The sequence below is a fragment of the Vulpes vulpes genome, chromosome X (assembly GCF_048418805.1).
Source record: "Vulpes vulpes isolate BD-2025 chromosome X, VulVul3, whole genome shotgun sequence".
In the NCBI taxonomy this organism is placed as follows: Eukaryota; Metazoa; Chordata; class Mammalia; order Carnivora; family Canidae; genus Vulpes; species Vulpes vulpes.
In genome coordinates, this window is record NC_132796.1 from 80443128 (window position 1) to 80459401 (window position 16274).

At 41.0% G+C, this 16274-nt stretch overlaps 1 pseudogene; it reads left to right on the forward strand.

The window, feature by feature from the left end:
- The first annotated feature begins 12837 nt into the window (after nt 1–12837).
- LOC112932009 (small ribosomal subunit protein uS12-like) lies at nt 12838–13261 on the forward strand (annotated as a pseudogene).
- The last annotated feature ends 3013 nt before the right edge of the window (nt 13262–16274 follow it).

Here is a 16274-nt window from a genome sequence, read left to right on the forward strand (position 1 = left end):
TACTTTCTCTTTTTTGATTGATAGCCATCCTAGTGAGTATCTCATTGTGGTTTTGAATTGCATTTCCCTAATGGCTAATGATGTTGAGTTTCCCTCTAATATCTTTTTGCCACAAACTCAACGATCTTGCAACATATTACCATATATCTTGTTGAAAGCTTCGCTTTTGGAGAGGGAGGAGCTACTATTCCCTTGCTATCCAGCCCACCTCCAACTATACTCTTGCCCCAAACTTCTCAGAATTAGAGGGGAAAGGTTTAGAAGGGCAAAGTCTCATGGTGCCATGGAGACCCATAACAGCTTTCTCTTTTTTTTGCTGCTTTCTGGAACAGAGATTGCTCAGAAGAAAGGTGAGTGTGGGCTTATATTTTAGGGTTTGCTGGAGGCCCAGAAGCCCTAGCTCAAAAGAAAATTTTCAGGGTCATGTGGCCTCTTTATTGTGGATTCTTCCTCCTTTGACCAAAATTAAAAATAGCCCAAATTAATAATTTATTGTTGTGGTCTTCTATTGGGCTAAGACACCACTCAGATTCTCTCCATGACCCAATCTCTCTCTGTCTCTCTCTGTCTCTCTCTGTCTCTCTGTCTCTGTCTCTCTCACAGACACACACACACACACACACACACACACACAATGAAACAAGATGAAAATATCCATTCCAATTCCACCTGTGCCAGCGACAACATGTGTGACCTTGGGCAAATCATTTGACCATTCTGGACCTCAGTCACCCCATCTTTGTCATTGTTTGATTCTTATTAGAGGTGATAATTCCTTTTCTGTTTAGACAGGCTCTGGATGTAGGAAGATGTTTAAATAGCCTAGGAAGAGGACTTCTGGGTGGAAGCCCAGTGTGAGCTATTGCTAGAGGGCAGCATTGTATCAATAATTATTCTAATGACACTGGCTGAGGTGTGGTCGCCTCAGAATTCTTTAATTAAAAAATGTAGTATTATCCTCACTCATAAGTGGCATATTCACAAAAGGGAGGTCATTTCTGAAAATCTGTAGAGAAGTCAGAGAGAGAAGAGTGCATCTGGTCCCCTTCACATTTCAATGTCCATTAACAAATTTAAGATCACAAAAGAGAGATAGTGTATTTTAATTTCTAATTAAACCTGTTTGATTTAGGTCCCAGTTGGATATAGTCACATAAATATCTTTTCCTCCTTGAAGATCCCACCAGCACTATGATGGAAATGTTCAAATTCAATTGCAACCTCTTCTAGAGATTTGATTCACAGTTCAGTGACAGAATTTCTTATTAGGCCATTTATTATTTTAAGTTTCTTCCTTCCTTAGCTTATATTTGTTACACCCAAAAAATAGAACATTTATGAAATGGATCTGTAATAAAGAATCATACAGGGGCACATTGGTGGCTCAGTCAGTTAAACATCTGACTCTTGATTTTGGCTCAGGTCATGATCTCAGGGTTGTGAGATCAAGCCCTGCATTTGGCTCTGTGATCAGGGAAGTCTGCTTGAGAGTGTCCATCTCCCTCCCCTTCTGGGTCTCTGCACACTCCATCTCTAAAATAAATAAATAACCCTTTAAAAAAGAATCAGGGCAGCCTGGGTGGCTCAGTGGTTTAGCACCTGCCTTCAGCCCAGGGCGTGATCCTGGAGATCTCGATCAAATCCAATGTCAGGTTCCCTGCATGGAGCCTGCTTCTCCCTCTGCCTGTGTCTCTGAATCTCTCTGTCTCTGTCTCTGTCTCTCTGTCTCTCATGAATAAATACATAAAATCTTTTTTTAAAAAAAGAATCATCCAGAAATTCCTATTAAATCTTTTGATTACTTTCCACATTTCACAGAAGGTAAATTTCTGCATGTCAAGGGGCAGCCCAAGTCACTTGTCTAGGCAAAAAATATATATGGCTTTAGCAATAACTGTTCACACTGTGTATTTCTAGCTGTCCCCTTCAGCTATTGTAAGGCAAATGAGCAATTAATCAGTAATGTCTGCTAAGAACAGGGATCAGGGGGATCCCTGGCTGGCGCAGTGGTTTGGCGCCTGTCTTTGGCCCAGGGCATGATCCTGGAGACCCGGGATGGAGTCCCACGTCGGGCTCCCAGTGCATGGAGCCGGCTTCTTCCTCTGCCTATGTCTCTGCCTCTCTCTTTCTCTCTGTGTGACTATCATAAATAAATAAAAAAAATAAAAGAAAAAAAAGAACAGGGATCAGGGTGTATAAATTGAGAAAACTGCCATCTGTAAAGTGATGCAAATGGAGTTAATTTACTATTAATAGTGATATCAATAAAGAAAACAGTATTTTTAGTAGCAAAGTAGGATATTAGTGTATCTCAATACATCTCCAGACTATGGCTGGTCCTGGGTGGGAGGGTGAAGCTAATACTCAAGAACTTCTAGAATCAGGGACTTGAATGCCACCATTATTCTTGGTTTTTCTCTCTGCTTCTCAGCTCTGCATATCTCTGCACATTGACTTACTTCTTTTTTCTCTATAGGCTGGCCTTCTCCATGTGGTGGGTGATAGGAAACTTTAGAGCAAATCTGTCCAATATGGCAGCCCCCATCACATGTGGCTATTGAGACTTGAAATGTGGCTAGTTTGAATTGAGATGCAATGGCTGTTAAGTGTAAAACACACACTAGATTTTGAAGACTGAATATGAAAAAAAAAATCAAAGTATCTTATTAATTAAAAATATTGCATGTAGAAATAACATAGTACATGAATTGTGTGAAATAAAACACATTATTAAAATAAATACCACCTATTTCCTTTCTTAATGTAGTAATTAGAACATTTAAAATTACAGGCTTGGCTCACAGTCTATTTCTATTGGACAGCACTGCTCTACAGCATTGCAACTTATAACTACTTGGAAAGTGATTGATTGAGTTCTCTTGGAGCAAAGCACAAAAAAAGAGAGAAAGGGCCCTTATTGATGAAGTTGGGCCGAATATCCACCAGAGGCATTTTTATGTGGCTCAAGGGGGAGGATCATATGAAAGCACAGCAGCTCCAGCTGGCATATAAAGTTGGGTTAGCCAGAGAGACAATTGCTAGAAGCATGGAGGGGGCTATTAGATCAATAAAGCAGAAGGTATTTTCCAATATGAGATGAACCTAAATGCCATTTTTTTTTACCCTCAAGCTCCAATAAACAATTATGTAGTGTGTTCTATTTATTCTACCTCCATCTGCTTTTTGCCATCTTCAACATATCATTCTCTTAGTTCACTCACTGTCATCTTAGTTGGGGTTATGCAGTCACTGGCAAATGACTTTTTTTTTTTAAAGATTTTATTTATTCATGAAAGACACACAGAGAGACGCAGAGACACAGGCAGAGGGAGAAGCAGGCTCCATGCAGGGAGCTCGATGTGGGACTTGATCCTGGCACTCCCGGGACTACACCCTGAGCCAAAGGCAGATGCTGAGCCACTCAGCCACCCAGGTGCTCCCTGGCAAATGACTTTTAAACAAGTGTAATATACATTTGTCTGACTGTCTCTTCTCTCAAGACAGGCATTTGGGAAGATACACACTTATTTCCAATTAAGGTGGTTTTAGTTATGTACAGGTTCTTCCATTCATAATACCTGTGAACAGACCATGCCATTTAGCTGTTCTGGGACTTAGTGTGCACATCTCTAAATTGAGACTAGTGTGAATCCTACTTACCCGGGTCATTGGTATTACTCAGGGAAAAACCATCATGAGAATCCTTTCACATGGAAAGTGTAATTTTAGAGAATGGACCAAACTACAAAGTTAGCTGTGCAACACCTCCTGTATGTAGAATTGTCTTAGCTTCAGGGACACAGTCACCAAATATTTTCAGCAGCAGCAACTCTTCTTTCTTTGAAAGTAGACTTGATTTTGCAAATGGTCAGAAATCACTGAAAGTCAAGTCTAATGAGATGTGTGCTCAAACTGGGTAATACCAAGTTTGGTGAGAGAGAGAGAGAGAGAGAGAGAGAGAGAGAGAGAGAGAGAGAGAGAAAGCAATGATACTAGTTTTATTATCCTTCCAAGAGAGGTTCTGAAAGTGTTTATTGCAGTAACAAACATTGTTGGACTAAGCAGGCGGTCTTCAGCATGGATGATTCTGATACACCATGCTCATTTGCATGTGGAGACACTCAAGTGTCGTTTTTTCATGTTTTTGGTTTTTTAAAAGGTATTATTTATTTATTTATTTGACAGAGAGAGAATGCAAGTGTGCACTAGCAGAGGGAGCAGACTCCCTGCTGAGCATGGAGCATTATGTGAGGCTCCATCCCAGGATCCTGGAATCACGACCTGAGCTGAAGGCAGATGCTTAACCCACTGAGCCATCTAGGTACCCCTCAAGTATTGTTTTTATATATACATTAAGAACAGTCTGACCACTGGTTGGCTCAACCTTGGAAATAATTCTTTATGTTTTGAAGAGCTTTCTCTTACAAAAGTTGTTTCTTTTGAATATTGCTAACAACTTTGTAGCAAATGGGTAGGTCCCACTCCCAATTTAGAGACTTGACAACTGAGATCAGAGATGCTAAATGACCTATTTTTGATGACAAAACTGCCCAGAGACAGAGTCTGGATGTGATTAGACCATTTGGCTCTGAGCCTTGTCTTCTTTCTGTTGAACATGCTGTCTTCTTGGCATCTCCATTTTTACACACGTAAATCATAACAATGATAATATTTACAATGAACAGAGAAGGGAAAGTATTTGTCCAAGGACACAGGTTAGAGCTTAGGTTTCGATGCAGAAATCACTTTGTTAGTCTGTTTGCTGCTGATCTGGTCTTTTTTTTTTTTGCAATCAACACTTGCCTGTCTACTAACACCTGCCTGTCTACTCACCTTCGACATCATATGAAAGTTCTCTATATCCCCTTCCTGCTGCCACCATTCTACTGGCATAACTTCCTCTGATGACCTCTTAGATAATAAATCCAGTGGCATGAACACATAGGTAGTCTCATTTTAGAAGTGTGTGTGTGTGGGGGGGGGTGTCCAAATCTGTATAGGGAGATTATAACCACAGCAACAAATTAATCAGAAAATGTCAGTGGCTTAACACAACAGAAGTTATATTGCAATGTAATAGACCAGTATGGGTGTTCTTAGTGCCTCGCCTTCAGCCACGAGGTGTTTCAGGAACCCTGATCCCTTCCATATTGTGCCTTGGCTATACTCCAGGGCCTCAGATTCCATTCCATTTATGAACACTAGTCACGTGGCCTCATCCAGATGCAAGGGAGACAGGAAAACATAGTCCCTGACTGGGCAGCCACTTCCCTGTAACAACTGAACTCTAGGGAAGAGGGAATATAAATATTGGTGGACTACTGTTCTTTCCTATCACACAAGCTCAGAAATGTTGCAAAGTCACATAGCTCTTAAGTGGTAGAGAAGGAATTTGAAGCCAAGTCTGTCTAAATCTACAATTTGTCCTCTAAATTATCATGCCTTCTGCCCTTTTTTCTTAAAAAAGAACTCAGCTGATCTATCTCATGACCTCCAATCACACATTGCAATGTAGAAATACCAGGAAAGCTGTGGACTGGCTATGCCCTGGCTTCAGACTTCACTTTTGTACATGGAGTTCATATTCAGGAATTCTGAAATGATGATAATGATGTTCACAGTTTACTTTTATAGGTTTCATCTCCATCCTCCCCTTCCAATTGATCTTTTCTCACTATTTCTCTATTACAATTTACCACTCTGAATCTACTGATTTGTCTTACCTATTATGAAATTAATTTGCCTTTCATTTTCACATATACTCCAACAGGTTGGGCATGGAGAAGTACAAACGGTAGTTTAATTTATTCAAGTAGGTAGATATTCTAAAAGCCAACAATTCAATACAAGTAACTGGTTAATTGCAAAATTATTAATTGGCTGTTTTAAATTCTAAAACCAATTATTTGACCTGCCCCCAATTTCTTCTCTCCTCAGAAGTGCTTTGAGACTCTGGATCCAACTATGGATTGAGCCAAAGGAAATATTTACATTTCCATGTGTCAGTGTTCTCTGATACACAGTTGACCCTTGAGCAATGCCAGGGTTAGGGGTACTGACCTCTAACAGTCAAAAATCTGTATATAACTTTTGACTTCCCTAAAACTTAACTACTCATCGCCTGTTGTTGGTCAGGAATCTTACCAATATAGCAGAAACAGTTGATTAACCTACGTTTTGTATGTTGTGTGATTTATTCTTACAATAAAGTAAGCTACAGAAAAGAAAGTGTTATTAAGAAAATCATAAGGAGGAGAAAACATATTTACAGTACTGTACTGTATTTATGGAAAAAATCAGCATGTAAGTGGACTTGCACAGTTCAAACTCTGTGTGGTTCAAGAGTCAACTGTAATTCTCCTTCCTTTATTTTACTCACTCTAATTCAAAGTACTTCTTTCCAGAATCCCTGATTAGGAAATCCCCTGACTGCCTTAAAATAATTGAGATATGTGATCTTGGCTAAGAATGCTTGATTCTGTGAGAAACTCCTGGAGATGGCTGAAGACAAAGGTATAGGCTTTACTAGGTGGGGACCCAAGTGTTACCAAGGCCAAGATCTCAACTCCCACTGCGGCCTTGACTCAAGCTTTTATTTTCTTTCTGGAGAGAAGACTGTTCATCCCTTATCTAATATGTAGGAAGGGCCTAAAGACCAACTTTCTATAGCAAGAGGTCCCATTCTGAGTTTAAACTACACCCATGATTAGAATTCAGATGTGTTCATGCATGTAAATCTATTTGCATGAGAGACTTAGAAATTTCCTAGGAGAGAATTCATCCCTACTGGAGAGGGAGCTAGGCCTACAGTCTTGGTCCACTTATGTAGCCCTAGTGTGGGAAAGGGGGAACACAGTGCTGTCATTTGGCTGTGTCACTAATTCAACATCCTTTTACTAGAGTGTGAATAAAACAGAAGAATCATTTCTTCTACTGCTTCGCCATAGAATTCCATGAAGCTTTGGTGCCTTGAGGACTCTAAGTGTCAGTCCCAGTAGAAGCAGAAGCAGTGTCTGGAAGAAGTGACAGTGGCCAGCAGATACAGTGGTACCCAGCAAAAGCCTATTATGGAGGCAAGAGTGTCAAATCTCAGAATGGCAAAGTGAGTTATCATTGTCACAAAGTAATAATCCATGTTTTTGCTGACTTTGGTGCCTAATCCCTGCAAAGTTTTCTCTGAGAGTTCTGGATGTTGTCTCTCAGGTAGGCATAAAGATGGATAGTCAAAAAAGCATTTGGTGTCTGCCATTCTTCCCCTTAGCATGATAGTAGGCTTTTGAAGACATTGCTTCAACCGCAACTCTGGAGATGAGCACATCATTAGGAACCCTGACAGGAACAAAGGCATTCTCTGCCTTTGAATTGGTATCAGGGTCTCTAGCCCCCAAATAAAATGGCCACATTCTGGGCAGCCCTGGTGGCACAGCAGTTTAGCACCACCTGCAGCCCGGAGTGTGATCCTGGAGACCCGGGATCGAGTCCCATGTTGGGCTCCCTGCATGGAGCCTGCTTCTCCCTCTGCCTGTGTCTCTGCCTTTCTCTCTCTCTCTCTGTGTCTCTATGAATAAATTAAAAATATATATATTAAAAAATGGCCACATTCTTATGGTCCAAAGAGCATGAACATATGAACCATGTGGAAAGTCTGATTCTTTGTGCTAGAAAGATAGATGTGAGACGAACACCAACTCAATTTGAAATGGAATTGCAAAGACTCAGAGCTGCAACTCTTGAGTAGAGCCAAATGAGGATGACTTAATCCACAGAAATACCTGTTTCATGCCCCTAATTTTCAGAAATTTTGTTGTATAGCACTTAGCTTATTGATCTATTACACTTTCAAGATAACACAGGACATCCAGTATTATCTTCACTACTGACATCAGGAGAAAGACATCATGTATCCCCTGAATGCAGTTTTCTCTGATGAGGCCCAAAAGGCATTATCCACTATTCTTACTCTGTTGCATTTATTTGGCCTTGATCCTGAAGATTCTACCCCTACTCTTGACACTCTAGCCTCTAAATTTCTCTCTTAACTCAAACTGTGTCACACAGGAGATTGGGAGCTTGATAGGGCAGTAATGATCATTTTTACTGGGGCACAGGTAATTCAGGACAGAAAAGTGTGAAAAACTTCAGGAAAACGTACATTAGGAAACATTATTTTTTCACTCACTCATTGAACATTTGTTCAGTGACGAAGTTATTTTAGGCTTTGGCCAAAGTGTTTATTGACCACACATAAATTTAAATGAACACCTATACATGAATGTGTGACTGTGACTTTCTCAAATGCTCTAAAGATAAACAAAACTGATATGTAGCTTTTCCTTTTGGTATACATTACTTTTCCTTTGTCTAACCTTTCTCCCTTCCATGCAGAATTATAAATGATCCAGGAGAGTTCCAATTCTGGTAGGCACATAAATGGCTCCCTAGAGATATCTGCATTCTACTTACTGGAAACTATAAATATGTTAGGCCACATGACAAAGGAGAATTAAATTTTACAGATGGAATTAAGGTTGCTAAGTAGTTGACCTTGAGATGAGGAGATTATTATGGATTATCCAGGTGTGCCAATATAATCACAAGGGTATTTGTAAGAGGAGGAAGGAGGCAGAAGAGAGATAATGCGAGTAATGTAGCATGAGAAGTACTTGGCCCTATGTTATTGGCTTTACAAGATGGAAGAAGGGAGCCAAGAATTAAGAAACACTTGCAACCTTTAGAAGCTGGAAAAAGCAAGAAGTATAATATGTGTGGAGCCCCTAGAAAGAATGTAGTCTTGTCTATCCCTTGATTTTAGCCTTATGAGACCAATTTTGGACTTTTGCATTCCAGAACTATAAGATAATAAATTTTAAACCATGAAGTTGGTGGCAATTTGTTACAGCAGCAATAGGAAAACAAATACAGTAAGAAATTGTCTAAATCAGTAATTCTCAACCTTGATTGCACTATACAATCACTTGTAGATCCTTTAAGATCCTAATGTTCGGGTCACACTTCAGACCAACCAGAAACTAAGGAACTGATATTCAAGCATCATTTTTTAAGCTTTCCAGATAATTCCATGTATAACAAATTAAGAACCACTGGTCCAACTAAATAATTTTTTTGTACCGTTATATTTTAACAGTGAAAATCTTGCTTGGTTGAGCACAGTCTCTTCTTATCTCTTTCTACAAGTTTGCCTTTCAGCAGGACAAGAAAACTCAAAAGAGATTCAATGTCCAGAATCCCAGGGACATGAGACCAGATAAGAAGAGCTTAAAACATCCTCCCAAGGAGCTGAAATAGAAGGTAAAGCATTGGCAGAGGCTCTCATCTAGCTTCAGTTTTGGTAGATCCATTCTCTTTTGAATGCCTGGATGTATATCTATTTATAAAATGCCATTTATTTTATTTTCAGTAAGGCATCTAAAAGTCATTGGAGGATGGACACAAGCTGCCAAATTCACCTTAAAAGGTGACCTTTCAAGACTTCCATGTCAGAAAGCAAATTCAATTGTGTGCTGACCAAACAGACCTGTTACTTACCAGAAAAAAAGTGTGAGCCATGTCTGTGTTACTGGCATCAGCAAGCTGGGGTTTGGAGTTCTTAGCCTAGGTAATGTAAAACTAAAAGTTGCTTTCTGATGAATGAGAACGAAGGAATAGAATGTATATTGAATTAACTGTGTCTTTAGCAAAAATGAATTATATACACCCTGAACTTGATTCCTCTTATAGGTTTAGGCAGAATGTACTGTGGCAGTTTGGCCAAGACATATAGATAATGTGAGCCCAGACAGTCATATTAAATCTTTCTTGTCACTAAAGAACATGCCGTTTCATTGCCAGTCTGACAGTGAAGCTTTCCAATTGACTATTTTCTGATCTGGCAAGGGAGCTGGTAGATTTCTGTACATTCATGGAGAACAATGGATGGAGAATACAGAAAGCCTGCTTTAGTCCATAAAGGTAGGATATATGTGTATCAGGTTGCCATGATACAATGTTCCCTGGGTTAGGGTTTGGTCCAAGGCAGATCAGATGCTTTCTGTAGAATTGACTCCACAAGCCTGAGCAGGGTCGAAGGGCCAAGACTAGGGGAAGTGCAGGAGATGACCTGCACCAGTTCATTAGCAGTGATTAGACACATCTCTGCATTTAATACCAACATAACAGTAGCTTAAAATTGGCTACTTTGTGGTGGAGTATTTACACCATAGAGCTTGGCAAATGCTCCAACTCAGTCTCTCCAATCCTCCCTCTTCCAAAGAGCTGGTTCTAAATATTCACCAATGTATTGGGATTTACAATACAATAAAACAGGCTGGGTCTGAGAGGTGTGGTAAGAGGATGAGGAATGTTTTGTTTGGAGAAGAAAAGACCTAAGTGGACCTAACTGCTGCTAGGGGAAGAAAGCTCAGATCCCTTCTTTATTTCTCTAAAGGGTAAATCAGAACTACTGTGCTTATGTGTACATGTATATGTGTATGTGGGGGAGGATTCCATGGAAACTGGATTCAACTCAGTATAAAAACAAGACATTATTAATGCTCAGTACCATTCAAAAGGGAAGAAATTTATCTCAAGAGATAGTGAGATTCCACATCACTGGAAGTGAGAAAATAGAGGCTTAAAAACCAGGAATCTAAGAGTTCAAAACCAGTATGAGGGGGAAGATTTTGTAAGAGCTCAAAGATTGCTTCTCTTCCCATTTATATTGTCTCTTCCCATTTATATTATATATATTATATATATATATTTGCCAGCACAATGCTACCCAAAAGGGTTTCCCAAACTGAATTAAGGTAAGCATTCTACTCACGCCAGGAGAGAAAAAAAAATCACATTAACTTAAGCAGGCTTTGGAAACAATTATACTATAGTGGGAAGAGTAGTTACATGTTTATATTGCTTGAAACTATGTTCTACAAAGTCATGTCAAACATAGCAGCTTTGAAAAATAAACACAAGAAACAGAGGAATTTTATTAGATTAAACATCTTCTCCGAGCAGCAGCTCATGGTTCTCTTTAGTCCACTGTCTGTTTTCATTAAATCAATCATGATTTTTTGAAGCCCAGAGGCACATGATCAAGGAGTGATTTCCATGGTTTGGATAGTTATCTACCTGCATGGGATGTTTGAGGTATTCACAGGGAGAAATACAGCTGAATTTTCCAGTATCTCCATCTTTCATCACAATCTACCTGGCTATTGATAGAATGGAGTGAAAACAGAACTCTTAGTGTGATATATGTGGCTGTGAGTAGTATATATGTATTATTGGGTTTGGTGATACTTAGACCTTGTTTAGAACAACAGTTTAGGATTAAAACAGAATTATAAGAAAGTGTTCCTGGATTGTCAGATATGGATTTAAAAAAATCTGCTCCTCCATAAAATTAACAAGAACACAGTAAATTGTCAGAATCAGCTTTCTCAGAACTCTGAAAATTGACCAAAATCACCTAACCATCAAGAGCTATTTATTCAAGAAAAATGGCTGAATCTCAATAAGACCAATGAGCTTCGTGGTATTTTAACTTGCTCTGTTCCCATTTTCTTCTCCAAAGCTTAGTGGGAGCCTTAGAAACTAGCAGCTTCACAACTATGGTTGTTGTGAGAATCAGGTTATTGGAAGAGGCAAAGTAGGTTTTGAGCTTGCTCATCAAGCCCCATTTTCAGAAAATAGCAATTGTCATTATTTGACTTGCCTAACACCTTCCTGGAAATCTCCACCTGCAAAGCTTGTCTTTATTTGACCTGACGCGGAGCTTACTCACTGTGAACAGTCTTTTCCCTGGGCCATTCAAACAAAAATAATGGTGCTAGAAAATTATGGAGGCAGGACAAATGATAGGTGGGATGCTCAGGGGAAGTCTTCATTTATAAGGTAATGCTTGTTCAGCCACCTCCGCTAAATGATGGAGTGAACCATGTAGCTCTTTGGAGGCATTAGAAGGGAATTTTAGGCTGAAGTAATAGCATATATAAAGTCCCTGAAGTGGGAGCATGCTTGGTTCCTATCAGGAGGAGAAGATAACTTGATTCTAATCTTTCTTCCTCTGTCTTTACTTAGGAATTCATTGGCTCTTATGACTTCAAAGACCATCACTACGGCACTCCTCACCAGGTCTCTGCTATACTACCTTCATATTCAGAACTCATTCAGGAAAGGTTTCACGAAACACTGATTCTGTCAAGTTATTCCCCTGCTTAAGAACTTCTAGGTGGTTCCTATTTACTTACAATAAAAATCCAAATTCCTCCCCAATCTCCAAAGATCTCCACCAACGTGATCTTGTGTTCTGTTTGTCACTTGTGCTACTTTATAAACTTTGATTCCTATTACTCCTGCACTGACCACTTCAGTTCAGTGGTCCTGCATGTAATTCTCTCCTGCATGTAATTTTTTTCTTGTGGCAGAATATACATAAAATAAATTTTACCATTCTGTTTGATGTAGTTGCTGATAATGTAGCTTACTTTTGCCATTTTGTTGTTTGTTTTCTATATGTTTTAAATCTATTTTTTTTCCTCACACGTTTCATTATTGTTCTGTTTTTGTGTTTGGCTGGGTCTTTTTATACTGGCACGTTTTGACTCCCTTCTCATTTCCTTTTCCTTATATGCTGTAGATTTATTCTTTTTGGTTACCACAGCAATTTTACGTGTAACACCCTGATGTTTTGGGAATTAATTTTAAATTGTTACCAACTTAACTTCAATTATATACACAAACTGTATTATATTACAGCTCTGTTACTCTCCACTTTATGTTAATAATATAAAAAATTACATCTTTAGTTCTTTTACTCGGGCCCATGGCACTGGCAGGATGGGCAAGTGTCATGGCCTTTTGTACTGCCAGGAAGCTCCATAGCTACAAACAAAATCAGAACTGGCATGATAAGTAGTACAAGAAAGCTCATTTGGGCACAGCCCCAAAGGCCAACCCCTTTGGAGGTGCTTCCCATGCAAAGGGAATTGTGGTAGAAAAAGTAGGGACTGAAGCTCAACAGCCAAATTCTGCCATCAGGTAGTGTGTCAGGGTCCAGCTGATCAAGAATGGCAAAGATCTAGCCTTTGTACCCAATGATGGTTGTTTGAATTTTATTGAAGAAAAGGATGAGGTTCTTGTTGCTAGATTTGGTCACAAAGGTCGTGTTGTCAGTGACATTCCTGGAGTTCATTTTAAGGTTTAAGCCAGTGTATCTCTTTTGGCTTTATACAAAGGCAAGAAGGAGAGACCAAGATCATAAGTTTTGATGGTGAAAATAATAAATTCTCATATGCCAAGAAAATTACATCTTTATACATGTGTACTCATTAATATGGACTTGTTTTTAAATCTATTTGTCTTGGAGGAGGGGCAAGATGGCGGAAGAGTAGGGTCCCCAAATCACCTGTCCCCACCACATTACCTAGATAACCTTCAAATCATCCTGAAAATCTACGAATTTGGCCTGAGATTTAAAGAGAGAACAGCTGGAACCCTACAGAGAGAAGAGTTCGCGCTTCTATCAAGGTAGGAAGACGAGGAAAAAGAAATAAAGAAACAAAAGGCATCCAAGGGGGAGGGGCCCTGCAAGGAGCTGGCTAAGGCCGGGGCGAGTGTCCCCAGGACAGGAGAGCCCCGTCCCGGAGGAGCAGGAGCTGCACCATCTTCCGGGGCGGAAAGGGGCTCGCAGGGAGTTAGAGCAGGACCCCAGGAGGGCGGGGATGCCCTCGGGCTCCCTGGGACACTAACAGACCCCTGCGCCCCGGGAGAGTGCGCCGAGCTCCCTAAGGGCTGCAGCGCGCACGGCGGGACCCGGAGCAGCTCCGAGGGGCTCGGGCGGAGGAAGAGGCTCCGTGCAGAGGGGGCTGCGCGGCTCCGGGAGCAGCTCGGAGGGGCTCGGGCGGCGGCTCCGCAGAGGGGGCTGCGGGGCGGGAGCGCGAATCCAACAGCGCAGGCCCCGGAGCACAGGGCGCCGGGACACAGCCCAGGATCCGGCCTCCCCCACCCCGTCCCCCAGAGGCAGAGGCCGGGAGGACCCAGGACAGCAAGGACGTTCCTGCCCGGGGCTGAGCAGATCAGCGGCCCCGCCCCGGAGCCTCCAGGCCCTGCAGACGGAGAGCCCTAGAGTTACTGCGGGGGCTGAATCCAGGTTTCCAGAGCTGCCGTGGCCACTGTGGCTTCCTCCCGGGGCCTCACGGGGTAAACAACCCCCACTGAGCCCTGCACCAGGCAGGGGGCAGAGCAGCTCCCCCAAGCGCTAACACCTGAAAATCAGCACAGCAGGCCCCTCCCCCAGAAGACCAGCTAGACGGACCAGTTCCAGGGGAAGTCAAGGGACTTAAAGTATACAGAATCAGAAGATACTTCCACGTGTTTTTTGTTTGTTTTTGTTTTGTTTTGTGTTTTTTTCTTTCTTTTTGATTTCTGATTGCTTCCCCCACCCCCCTTTTTTCACCTTTCTTTCTTTTTCTTTCTCTTTTTCTTCTCTTTTTTCCCTTTTTTCTTCTTTCTCTTTTTTCTTTTTCTCTTTTCTTTCCTTCTCTCTCTCTCTCTTTTTCTCCTTTTCCCAATACAACTTGTTTTTGGCCACTCTGCACTGAGCAAAATGACTAGAAGGAAAACCTCACCTCAAAAGAAAGAATCAGAAACAGTCCTCTCTCCCACAGAGTTACAAAATCTGGATTACAATTCAATGTCAGAAAGCCAATTCAGAAGCACTATGATACAGCTACTGGTGGCTCTAGAAAAAACCATAAAGGACTCAAGAGACTTCATGACTGCAGAATTTAGATCCAATCAGGCAGAAATTAAAAATCAATTAAATGAGATGCAATCCGAACTAAAAGTCCTAATGAGGGTTGATGAGGTGGAAGAACGAGTGAGTGACATAGAAGACAAGTTGAGGGATCCCTGGGTGGCGCAGTGGTTTGGCGCCTGCCTTTGGCTCAGGGCGCGATCCTGGAGACCCGGGATCGAATCCCACGTCGGGCTCCCGGTGCATGGAGCCTGCTTCTCCCTCTGCCTGTGTCTCTGCCTCTCTCTCTCTCTCTCCCTCTCTGTGACTATCGTAAAAAAAAAAAAAAAAAAAAAAAGACAAGTTGATGGCAAAGAGGGAAACTGAGGAAAAAAGAGACAAACAATTAAAAGACCATGAAGATAGATAGAGGGAAATAAACGACAGCCTGTGGAAGAAAAACCTAGGTTTAATTGGGGTTCCTGAGGGAGCCGAAAGGGACAGAGGGCCAGAATATGTATTTGAACAAATCCTAGCTGAAAACTTTCCTATCTGGAAAGGGAAACAGGCATTCAGATCCAGGAAATAGAGAGAACCCCCCCTAAAATCAATAAAAAATGTTCAACACCTCGACATTTAATAGTGAAGCTTGCAAATTCCAGAGATAAAGAGAAGATCCTTAAAGCAGCAAGAGACAAAAAGTCCCTGACTTTTATGGGGAGGAGTATTAGGATAACAGCAGACTTCTCCACAGAGACCTGGCAGGCCATAAAGGGCTGGCAGGATATATTCAGGGTCCTAAATGAGAAGAACATGCAACCCAGAATACTTTATCCAGCAAGGCTCTCATTCAAAATGGAAGGAGAGATAAAGAGCTTCCAAGACAGGCAGGAACGGAAAGAATATGTGACCTCCAAACCAGCTCTGCAAGAAATTTTAAGGGGGACTCTTAAAATTCCCCTTTAAGAAGAAGTTCAGTGGAACAATCCACAAAAACAAAGACTGAATAGATATCATGATGACACTCAACTCATATCTGTCAATAGTAACTCTGAACGTGAACGGGCTTAATGACCCCATCAAAAGGTGCAGGGTTTCAGACTGGATAAAAAAGCAGGACCCATCTATTTGCTGTCTATAAGAGACTCATTTTAGACAGAAGGACACCTACAACCTGAAAATAAAAGGTTGGAGAACCATTTACCATTCAAATGGTCCTCAAAAGAAAGCAGGGGTAGCCATCCTTATATCAGATAAACTAAAATTTACCCCGAAGACTGTAGTGAGAGATGAAGAGGGACACTATCTCATACTTAAAGGATCTATCCAACAAGAGGACTTAACAATCCTTAATATATATGCCCCGAATGTGGGAGCTGCCAAATATTTTAACCTATTATAACCAAAGTGAAGAAATACTTAGATAATAATACACTTATACTTGGTGACTTCAATCTAGCTCTTTCTACCCTCGATAGGTCTTCTAAGCACAACATCTCCAAAAAACGAGAGCTTTAGATGATACACTGGACCAGATGGA